Genomic DNA, 12715 nt, shown 5'->3' on the forward strand with positions numbered 1-12715 from the left:
GGTAATAATAATAATAATAATAATTCATAATTTTTATTTTCTCCTTTATTCCCAAAATGTAGCTAGATCGTCGACAGCCTTTCTCTCGAGGAAGAAAGCATACATTTCACAATAACGTCTGTATAGGCAAAACAATGAAAGGCGGATATATAGGCCATGTTTAATTAAGTTAACTCGAGAAAAAGAAAGAAAGTACCGTCACAGCATGCATGCAACCAGTCTGCCGGCTGCACATAATGCAGGCCTGTCCGTCATGCATGGCAGAAACCTCGTAACTCCAATTAAACATTTTCAACTTTTTATGTTTTTTTTAAAACTTAAAATAAATTTGCTTCTTCATCTTATAAGAGTGTTGCTGCACAAAAAATTGTGGAAATAGCAGATTTTACAAGCTCACAACAAGACACGATACTAGGCATTACATGTGTGGGCTTGTACATAAGCTATTTTCACAAATCATTATTTCTAAATAATGTTACAAATTGAACGGTTTTGGACATACAAGGTTTCCACCCGACAGCAACGAAATGCAGGTCTTTATATAGGCCTAGATGACGGGCCGGCGCTCTCTCTGAGACACGTTTTGTCCTCAGATGAGTCAGCTCATACAGTCGGGGGGCATTGTGCCAAACCCAATCAACTAAATATCAAAGATCCAGAGATGTTCGGGATCTTTCCACTCTGCATTTTTACCTTATTTCATCCTCCATCCATATCCCACCTGCTGCTGGTCGCGGGTTAACTTATTTAAAACGCCGCTTCTGTTGGCTATATGTTGCGCGCGCGCGCGCGCACACACACACACACACACACACACACACACACACACACACACACACACACACACACACACACACACACACACACACACACACACACACACACACACACACACACACACACACACACACACACACACACACACACACACACACACACACACACACACACACACACACACACACACACACACACACCAACAGCTCTCGCGCCTCACCACGCTTTAAAATGCCCGATTGTCTTGTTTTGTTTCATCCTCAAAAAACGGAAATCATTTGCGAAGGAAATTATAGGCCTCGCGAGAGCAGGGTCTTTTGCATACTAATGTTGTTAGACTTACCTCCCGTGGACAATGTTCGATGTGACCATTAAGGGAGAGCACAAGGCTCAAGAGTTTATTATATTCGATTTGAAAATTAAGACAGTGTTTTTTGTTTTTGTTTTTTTGTAGTGGCGGAGAGCGGAGACACCTTTTATGCCAGCTGCCAATGCCATCATGCTGCAGAGCGCTGTAGAAAGAACACAAACAGAGATGGAGGGAGAGAAGGCCTGTTGTTCTGCTTGATGATGGAGGTACAGTGGTTCTGCTATGCCTGCATGCCTGGAGCCAGGTGACTGTGGCTCACAAATTGGGCAAGGTGTTTCAATGGTGAGTCCACCCCCCCCCCCCCCCCTTCCTTCCATTAAAATTAGGCTACAATTTTGGCATGATGGCATCCATGCTCAGAGTGACAATATAAAGTGCAAGATATAACGGCATGCAAGTCAACCAACAAGAAGCTAATTTAGGCCCATGTTGTATAGCCTCAATAGTGGGGGGGAAAAAACTAAAGTGTGTATAGAAGATAGACAGATGAGATTATCAAACCTAGCATCTGTCTGACATTACCATCTGTGGACGAACTGGGCAGGATATCAAAAATAATCTAAGCATAGCCTTTGTGAAATTGTGATTGTGAACAAGAAACCAACATCTAGGCTATACTTTGTCTAAAAATAACATTGGCATAGGCAAGAAGTTGAATATATAGGCTGCTATATACTGTTACAAAGAAATAAGGAGTGCTTTGCCTAATATTTAAACGCCATGCACCACATGTAGGCCTACATCACGGAGTCACGGAGTGACACGGACCAATTGCTCAATAACGTCAAATAACGTGGTGGTGGATGACAGCAATGTTTTCAATTTCAAACGTGATTTTTCGTGGGTTAAAAAAAACAAAAAATAATATAATATATTTATTCTGGACTGGGATTTGTGTAGTTTTGGAGCAACGCTGAGAAGGCATGGGGGCGGGGTTGGGGGGGGGGGGGGGGGGTGAATGACAAACTGGGAGGGGAATAAAGCCTATGGTCAGTCTATGCTCCGACTCACCACGGTGTCGGTGTCGCGCGCGGAACATAGCAGACCTACAAGCTCACAACTCGTGGCGTCCGCGATACGCTGTGAGCTTGAATGTCTGCTATACTGTTTCGACGCGCGGCACCGTCGCGTGGACGAAATATGAATCGGGGGCTTAAAGCTTCAAAAAGCTGCTTTAATACCAGCAGGTGGCGGCAGCATTGCGTTTGAGCTGCCACACCCCTTCAGCCTCTGCTTTGGTTTGTGGACTTTGTAACTCAGTAGGCCTATAATACAGTATAAACGAACACTGTCGACAATATTGTTATTGTGTGTGGTGATGGTGAATACATACAATTACTCTGCTCTTCCTAACCCTAACCCTACCAGTGGTTCCCAAACTTTTTAGGGATCCAAAAGAGAAATTTGATGTCTCCCCATGTAGGATCTACAAGCTCACAGCATGCTATTTTAGTTTAAGTATATTTCCCCCTTTAATGGATTTATTAATTTTATTTTATTATGTAATTCATTTGAAAAAAAGAAAAAAAAGTTTGGGATTGTTTTGAAAATCTTTTGAAATAATAAAAACAACTTGGACCAATAAAAATTGGTCCACGGCCCACATAATGGGTCCCGACCCACTGTTTGGGAACCACTGCCCTATACCCTTGGCTCTATCCAGCAATGACTTTTTCTTGTTGCTTCAAAGACTATAATGTTCTTATTATCAGCCCATCTTTTGTACAGCTAAGAGCATATAGAGATGCACAAGTTGATCATTCATATTTAGCTTGCCTAATACGATTATAACACATTTTGCCCTGCTGATCAAATTACAACATAATAAAGTCTCAACGTTGTACTGGCTGGCACTCTTTATGATTGCCATCAAGGTCCTTTGCGGTAGTTTTTTATCCCCAGTGGTCAAGAGGCAGGAGCCCTTATGTGCTGGTAGTCGCTCAGAAGATAAATCACATGATGCATTTTTAATTTCCCTGCCATGGCCCGGGTCCAGGACTCTGCGGGTCAGATGGAAATGAGTGCCGGACAGGCCAGCGACATCAGTGGATGAGGTGCTGCAGCACTTAAGACATGATGTACGAGGCTCATTACCAAAGCCAGGTCAGGAGGGAGCCCGGGTCACGCTTTTCACCAAAGAGAAGCAGCAGCAAGAGGAGACACGGATTGTTTGGCCAATTTTTCGACAAAAGAAACCCCAAAAATGTGTCTCCTTTGACGGAAATGGTCCTGTAGGACAGTGGTTCCCAAACTTTTTCATGTCAAGGACCCCCAAATTGACACTTGGTGTTATCCCACGGACCCAACAATTTTAATTTCAAGGACCCCCAGTTTGACATGCATTAGGCTACGGACCCCCATTTAATGGCATTTCCATCTTTGGAACCACAATTTATATTGTAAAGTCAATGTTAATTTAACTCTGAGAGAGAACCATTTGGTTCCATTTCTACACTTGGTTCCTAACTATCATTTAGCTGGGGACCCCCTGTAACTCCCTCAAGGACCCCTAGGGGTCCCCGGACCCCACTTTGGGAACCACTGCTGCAGGACAGCAAGACTTTACTTCCCCTCCTCCAGTCCTCACCTTTCCTCTTTGTTCCTGAACAGTAGGCCTACAACACAACACCAGATGCAGTTGCCCCCACATGCACTTCCTCTCTTGAGTTGCATCACAAATAGTGATTGGAAATATGTGCCACTTATCAACACGTCTGCAGCCGACTTGGCAAGTCACACTTCTATTTTAGTTTGGTTTGGGCTGATTAGAGCTGCAGATATGAGATTGAAGCACATGTGTCACTTGCACTCTCCTGTGTTGGCATGGTGCAACTGCGGCACAGTAGTTGCTCGAGTTAATTACCAAGCGTTTGACGGCCTTTTGTTTCAGCACCTTTGATTGAGAGCTTGACTTCTGCCTCCTTTCTGAATGGCTTTGCCTCAGGATGAACCCGCTGCTGGGTGCATGGCACATCGCAAACTGGGCTGCAATATGGGGGCCTCACTGTTGCATTTGATGTCACAATATTTGGGGTAGCAGAGAGAGAGAGCTGATAGATGATACAGTAGCAAAGAAAGGTGTGAATGTAAATGACTGTTCTGAGATGTTCATAACGTCTTATAATGTATCAAGAGTTAATCAAAATGAAACCAAATTGCCTGACAAGTGAAAAGTTAATTGCATTTCAAGGCTAGTTCAAACCTATACCATCCCTGATGCAAATTGAGGACAGCATGTCAAGGAGATTAAAAGTGATTCAAGCAAGGGGGGAGGGGGGGAAGAAAGGAAATAACCAAAATGAAATAATGTGCTGGACCACCTCTCGAGCGACTACAAGCATGGCATCTGTGTCAGATGTTGTTAATTAACGTCAGTATGTTCCTCGTGGCACTTGGCTTCCTGTTCTCCACACAGGGCAGATCCCAGAGTCAAAGTGCACGTGGGGAACAATTTTGTGTGTGTGTGTGTGTGTGTGTGTGTGTGAGTGTGTGTGTGTGTTGGGTGTACTGGAAACAGGAGAGGTAAGGGGTGTTAATCCCACTCATTATAATTCCAGTCTGTGGGCCATCTTGGGAGATGGACTATAGGGGCCCACCACATCATCTTATCAATATGTATGTATTTCCAATTCATCCTTTCACTCAAAATATCCACTGACAGTACACCCCCCCTCCCGCCATATCACATTTATATTCCATATCACATTCATATTCCATATCACTTTCATATTTAATATCACATTCATATTTCATATCACATTCACAAGGTATTGGATACATAATGTGAGCACATACTAGGTGATGTGTGTGTGCTGAGGGTGCGTTCGGCTATAGTGCACTGAGCGCACTGTGCAATACAAACTAATACATGAGTGCGCATATCCGAACGCACCCTATGTCACGCTGACCTTTATGAGTAGAGGGAAACAAAATGTCACTTGACTACAAACTCAATGCAGTGCACGCAATGATGTGTTTGTGGCTTTATACATTTGTAAGTGTACGTTTCATTTTGGAGGTTTTTTTATGTGAGTTGTGAGAATATGACATAGTTTGATTGGATGTTTCTGTAACCTATATACTATAGTCTCGCAGCCAGACCACAATCTCCGAATGATATAGAGTCTGGAACTATACGCCTTCCGATATCCGAGACAAGAAGCTGGCATCTGTTCGTCATTTCCATTCACAAACGTATATTTTAAAATATCTTTATACTATATTTTTGGATTTCCACTTCTGCTAAGCAGCAAGCTATATGTTTAGATGATTTCTATTTATATTGGGACAAAGTTGCGCGACTGTAAAGACGAAACTAAAGCGGGGAGGAGGCGTCACATCCGCTTTATTGCGTCTTTATTGAATCATCTAGCTACCAGTCAAACTACAGCCAAACATTCACATTATACATAATTCTGAAAATGCACACAAGGGTTAACGGTAGCTTAGAAATGAAGTGATATTTCTTTTAGACTAAACCAGTAAGACGCCCTGAGGGCGAGAAGCGGCCTCAACCTAAAGGGAGAGGTCGCGTGGACGCATCCGCCTGAGTGACGGCAGACTGCTGGGCGAGCGCTGGCGCTTTGGCATGCGGGGTCAGATCAACATATGGAATGAATTATGTACTGGCCATATATGGAGCGTGTATGGAGTGTACAGGGTTTGAGGTCAGATCAACATATGGAATGTCAGAACAGGAAGATGGAATGTCAAAACAGGTAAACTCCATATATGTAGATCTAAGGGATTGAGGTTTGAGGTCAGATATGGAGTTGCTGGCTGGCTCCATATATGCAGATCTAGGTGATGATCCAATCTTCTCCATGTATGGTTATCCAGGGTTAGAAGGTCAGTGTTGTGATCTTCATATATGGAGACGGTCATATATGGTGGCGTGACGACGTGTCACGAGGCGTGAGTCGCGTGACCATAAATGGAGGGCGTGATGTCACAAGGCGTGACCATATATGGAGGCATGACGTCACAAACCTGAACCTGGTTTCCTGCTTATGTGCTGGAATTCGTACCATTGAGCTAATAGAGCCGGCCGGCCTGCTTGCTCAGGGGATAAATTAAATCTTGACCATCAGGTCAAAAAAGCTTTGTAACACAATCTAAATGTCTCAATAGAAGAGCAGGGAGGGCCTGGGCCATGGCTCAGTGGTCCAGGCACCTTGGCTGGTAATCCAGTCTGGCAGTGTGCCGCGGGCTCGACTCCCGATCCCGACGGCCTTCACTGCATGTCTTCCCCCCATCTCTCTCCCCATTTCCTGTCAGCCTACTGTCTGTCCCTCCATAAAATATATAAAATAAAGGTGAAAGTCACAAAAAAAAAACATAATAAAAAAAAAAAAGAAGAGCAGGGAGACAAAATACAACCACCCAAATTGTGTATTGTATTATAACATATTATAGTTTGGACAAAATAAACATTATTCATAAAATGTTTTAGTTTAATTCAGACATGCATAAAACCATGCAGAGATGCATAGACAGCTCAGTCATACTATCCTTAGTCATTATACAAAGCATGCATCTGATTTTCAGTTGTATGTTTTGCACTAGTGCAACACAACTAAACCTTTGCGAAGTTTCTATACGTTCGATCATGTCTTCAGGGAAATCAAAGACTTTTTGAAACAGTAGATTATTTTTAATGCCTGCACAAAAATAATAGGCCATTTTCTAAACGACATGCCATGCTGCTGCCTGAGATCATCAGGATGCCAGCTCAGCCTCCCTGTTGATCGGCTAATTTGAGACGGAGCGCACCTGGTGTGTCTTATTGCGCGCACAAGTGGCGAGAAATGGCACACTATCTACTGGGCCTGGTTATTTCCATGCAGAGCGGCGGTACTGACGATGTTAGCATTAACGGGCCATTAAAATGACAAAGGATGAAGTCATCGTCCACGAGTAGTCGTCGGTGCCGACCTAAACGAGAAACAAGGGTGGGATGAGAGAAGAAGACAAGTTTTCCAACAGAACCCACCATGTCCTGTAATGACCAGCGTTCCGCTTTTTCTATAAGCTCTCCATAGAAAAGGGCTCCGATGGATGTGGACTGCAGCGTGACCATGTTGGTCTGAATGGACTACTGTAGGGACCCCGTGGGGGCCTGTTCCACGCAGCCCATGTCCGATGATAAAACTTTAAAATGGCTGCGGCAGGCAGATGTCAGAGGGATCTGGAACCATCGCAACGCCTGAGAAAAGGCCCTAAGACCTATAAAAGGACACGGTGGGCGATGGTTATGATCCTGGCTGTCGGAGCTGCCTCGGCTCTTTATCGCTTTCAGCTGCAGAGAGCCAGGAGGATGTCTGGCCGGCGACCGCTCGTGTCGTGTGTCAGGATAGGCTTATCTTTTCAGGTTTGAGGGCTGCCGTGGACAGCCAATCAGGGAAGTTTAAAAGCAGGATGGTGCCACACCTCGGTGCTAATTTCAGGGTTAGAAGAGTGCCCGACGGGAGAAATCCATTGCCATGGCAACAGTTGCCAGCTAAAAGAACTGTTAACAATCTTATAGGTGCACCGACCTTCAACCAAGCATGACTTTGTCGCGTTATCTTTTGAATTGTGAGTACCATTGATGTTGAACCTGTGTTTTCTTAATTAGTAAAAAAAATGAAAAAGATCTGACCTGCAAAACTAAAAGCTATAGGCTAGTGTCAGTCCTTTTGCTGTTCTACATATTCATGGCGTGTTCTCCTGAACAGTGCTTATAATAGGCTACTTGTAAGATGTCCCTTTTATTCAAGCCTAGCCACAATTTCATCTGAAGATCTTGTGCAAAAAGCTCCTATTATTTAGCATTCACACACTATCACAAAGTAATAATGCAAGGAAGATAGCTTTCCATTTGTCTTTTCTCATTTATTTTTGCCAGGCGTCCTCTGTAATAAAAACACCATTACATTTGCCTTCCAAACCAACCAAGCAAATTTACCCTCGCCGTGTCTGTATTTGATGTTGGAATAAATGTTTTTTCCCCCTCAGCGAGACAGTGATATGATAAGAAAACCAATGAAGAACGTGAGAGTAGATGGCAAATCGGAGCGAGGGAGTGATAGTCAGTCAGGGGCGACCACAATGCACTTTCCATCAGGATCTAGTCAATTTATCAGCCGGGATGATATTAGCTCCCAGATAGCTGCAGCAAAACGCATGCAGGTCTTTTCCTCCCCATCAGGCTCCTCTATATTTTTAGACGGCTCTTTATGTGAGACACAATGGCCTCCATATCAAACATTTTAAATGATGCTTGAAATACCAGTCACTTGACTTTGATGTCACAGGCAATTAAATCCAACCTTACCCCTTTTCCACCGTTAATAACAGCAATCTCGCCCAGGCTAGTGCCTAATTAATATGTGCCATTTGTCACTTTGACTTGACACATGTATATCAAAGCGGGAGGGGGGGCGAGGAGAGGGGTGGATGTGAGGGTGGTGGGGGTTGGGGGGCAGTGGCGTAAGAGCTGCTTGGTCTGTCATTCACCGCCATGGTATACTGTTTGTCTCCTCTCTGGGGGTAGAATCGTGTGTAAACATCATGTGTGGCATGCATCGTTACATTTTTGTAAGATGATGCGATGAAGGATTTCCACCTCTTTGTATAAGGTGCTGTGTTAACCCGTTAAAGCATTTGTGTCATCAAAACTCTTAGAACAGTGGTTAGCAGATCTACAAGCTCCTGACTGCTATTTTTGAACAGTTTTGGAAGTTAAATGTTGAATAATTAATAAAGATTTTATTTTCTCACACAAATCGTCTCTTCTGGGGGTCCCTGGCACAAAACCTTTTCATACAGGGCGGTCCGCAGCCAAATACATATCCTTTTGGGGGCCTTGGCACGAAAATGTCCGTGAACTACTGATTTAGAAGGAATTTGTGGAATCAGACTCAGGTCTCAATGTATTAACACAGAGACAGAGGTGCATCGGCTGACCGAGGCAGACGTAGTATTGACATGGTCACAAAGACTCACAGCCCCTGACTACCTAGGAATCATGTCAGGTCAGGTAATGAATGATGGCTTATGCAAATCCAAAGAAGGAATGATGAACAGACCGCAAATATTCATTTCCTTAAGAGTTATAATATGGAAGGAGGTAGAGCCCGCACACCAGTTTCAGGCAAAGGACTTTTAAGTTACTACACTACTGACCTGATGAAGATCCTGTGAGATTGAAACGTTGTCGCTACAATAAAGTAAATTCTTTGCCTGAAACTGGTGTAATATAATAATATGGAAGTCTCTACGGATTATCCTTTATTGGCCCAGCACCCACTGGCGATGTGCGTGCAAATAGGTATGCTCTTCCTCAGAGAGATGCCATCATTTGAATGATACTATTTTAGTTAGCTTGAGGCTTTGTTTTGTGCATAAGGACATGGCACATATGCATTTTCAAACTTGGATATCCCATTTTGGAATCAGGCTCTTCAATTGGTCTTCATAGTGAATAGCTCTTCACTATGTCTTCATAGTGCCATGTTTATTTGTACACCTTTTGTGCCTTTTGACTCTGGAAAAGTGGTGCCTATAATTACGTGCGTGCGAGTACTGTGTAATGTATGTGTGAGTGAGATATAGAGGGAAGGAGAAACAGAGAGAGAGAGTGTGTGTGTGTGTGTGTGTGTGTGTGTGTGTGTGTGTGTGTGTGTGTGTGTGTGTGTGTGTGTGTGTGTGTGTGTGTGTGTGTGAGAGGGAGAGAGAGAGAGAGAGAGAGCCTGAACATTTCTGTGCATGCAGGTGTGTGTACAGTACATATGTATGTGTGTTTGTGAACATGTGTTGCCAATGCCAATTTCAACCGTGGCTCAGTGGGTGGGAGACAGTGAAATCAACGATCCATGGTTCTGTAGATGTGACCAACAAAACGCATTCAGATGTTTATCTGAAACAAAGATGTTACGGAGGGAAATAAATGACAGACAGACAGGGCATCATTTAAAAGATGCCACACAGTAACAGGGCTTTCAGCGTGACCATTTTCATGCCACTATACTACTCTCAGTGGGGACAGCCTCCTGGACCAAGTATACTCGTATTTTGTTTACTTAAGTAAAAGCAGCAATACCCACGATGCAGAAATACTCTGTTACAAGTAAAAGGCCTACATTAAAAAAGAATTACCTGAGTAAAAGTACAAAAGTAGTAGCAAATATGCATAATGAATGACCCATCTCACAATGTCTTTCGAAACATTGTCAAATTAGCCGATTTACAACCTCACAACGCTATGGATCATCTATTTTCGAATAGCATTCCATAGCAAGTATAAAATATAGGGCTTGTATGTTTTGTCATAATAATCTAAATCTGCAAAGTAATCAGTTTTCAATGTATTGTAGTGGAGCAAAATTGACAATATTGTCAGTAAAGTATTGAAAATGTTGTCAAAATTGTCAATACAGTACTTGAGTAAACAAATACTAGCTACCTTTCACGACTGGCAAACATCAAATGTATATACACACACCTCTCTGTCTCCCTGTCTCCCTGTCTCCCTGTCTGTCTCCCTGTCTCCCTGTCTCCCTGTCTGTCTCCCTGTCTGTCTGTCTGTCTGTCTGTCTGTCTGTCTGTCTGTCTGTCTGTCTGTCTCCCTCCCTGTCTGTCTGTCTGTCTGTCTGTCTTTCGTCTCTCCTTTCCATCAGCCCCTCACACTTTCCGCCTGAAACCTTCTGCCACATGCTGCCAGACTTGCACATCTGTGCTGAAAATGAGTTGTATCCCAGAGCCCTCTGAGTCCAGGATTCACTTGTAAAGAATTCAGTTTTATTGGATGAACAGACTAATGTACCATGCAATGTAGTTGCACTAGCATTTTATGCCACATTGAAAGAGTCAATTAATTTGCATAATTCAGACGAGCATGTGCCACCACGACTTGGTATGGTCGTCTTCCATACAAGTCGCGTCAGCTTTTTCCATTCTGATAGATTAATCATTCCCACGGCACAATTAATTACATTTATGACAATCTGAACCTTCGTCCCACCCACCGGCCCCAGAAATCCTTTTTCTCCTTCTTCTTCCAGTCAGTCTCTAATATTGGAGCTTCTCCGGCCGAAACCCTGGTGATTTAGCGAACACCTTAACAGAGCTCCCGTGCCTAGGGCTGAATAAAATTAATATTTTGTTTCCCATCTGGTGGAATCGGTAGAATTAATGAGGGAAGGAGGCCCGTAGCTACGCAGAATCCAGGGATCAATCTGGTTGCTACTGTGTTTGCTGGAGGTGTGGGGGGGAGGAGGTGGGAGGGAGGGAGGCTGGAGAGATGGGTGGGTACAGTGGGATGCACTCATCGAAAGGGTGGGCGTCACGTCCGTCACCCAGAAATGCACCATTGTGATCACTACTGTAAATGAGTGATTACGGCATGCCAGTCACTCCTTGCATGTCTGACAGACAGCGTTGTTTCCCGCCCATCTCCACCACCCTCTCCGATTAATATTCAATTGTAACTGTCTGTCTGCCTGCCTGCCTGCCTATACCTGCCTGTCTGTCTGTCTGTTTGTCTGCCTGCCTGCCTGTCTGTCTGCTTGCCTTTGTCTCTTGTTTACAGCCTCTAATTGAATTGCAGTGGGGCAAATGTCATGGAGCTTGCTGGCATGTGGAGTCCTGGCAGTATAGTGACAATATGCCGTGGCGTAGAGAGAGAGCTAGTTCAGTGGGAATGTGCTCAGCATCAGGGCTGCCTGCGGTTCCTGTCACCATGGGGCTGACTGGGGGTCAATGGGGTTTTTGATGCTGTCAAAACGGGAAGAGGAAATGGGATTTAATAAATGTTTAAGATTTGTTTTCTTTTTCTAAAATAAAATTCTATTGTTTTTTAAAGTTTACATCCTGTTATGGTGTGTCTGTTTGTGTTGGAAAACAAAGAGTTGGGATCATGTGGCAACTATACCTACAAGCAAGCACCATATTTATTTGGGGGAACTTTTAATTTAGTTTGGTCCAAGGTTGAACTTGACTTCATGGTACTTGCAGGGTTGTTTTCATGATAATAGAAGAGCATTTTGCCCAGTGACAAGGTGAAATGACCTCAGTGTAACAAATGATGTATTGACGCATCATATTGACCCCCTTGACCCATTTGTCAGCAGAAATAATTAGGCATGAATAGTGATAAATGATTGTGAATACTGTAAAGCAAATTAAATGAATGCATAATGTGCTCTTTTGGACTTGACCCCATCAGTGAAACAGCCTTTTCTAGGCAGCCCCAAGCTCATGTGCATGCAAATTAATATAATTCATAATACAGAAGTGGACACAGAATGTTACGCTACCGGAAATGCATGATGATAAGTTGAAGTGACAAGTTTTAATGTTCTGGTTGCACATATTTACTCTCAATTCACAGCAAGGACGCCAATTTGGCTGCACAAGACCAATGCAGTGCATGCCTGCAACAAGTAAAAGTGGAATGTATTAGAAGAATTCTTCATTTATAGCTGTGCAGTGTGGCATTCTAGTCATCCATTTACCAGAGAGAGAGAGAGAGAGAGAGAGAGAGAGAGAGAGAGAGAGAGAGAGAGAGAGAGAGAGAGAGAGAGCAGA

Source organism: Electrona antarctica, assembly GCF_951216825.1.
Source record: "Electrona antarctica genome assembly, chromosome: 20".
In the NCBI taxonomy this organism is placed as follows: Eukaryota; Metazoa; Chordata; class Actinopteri; order Myctophiformes; family Myctophidae; genus Electrona; species Electrona antarctica.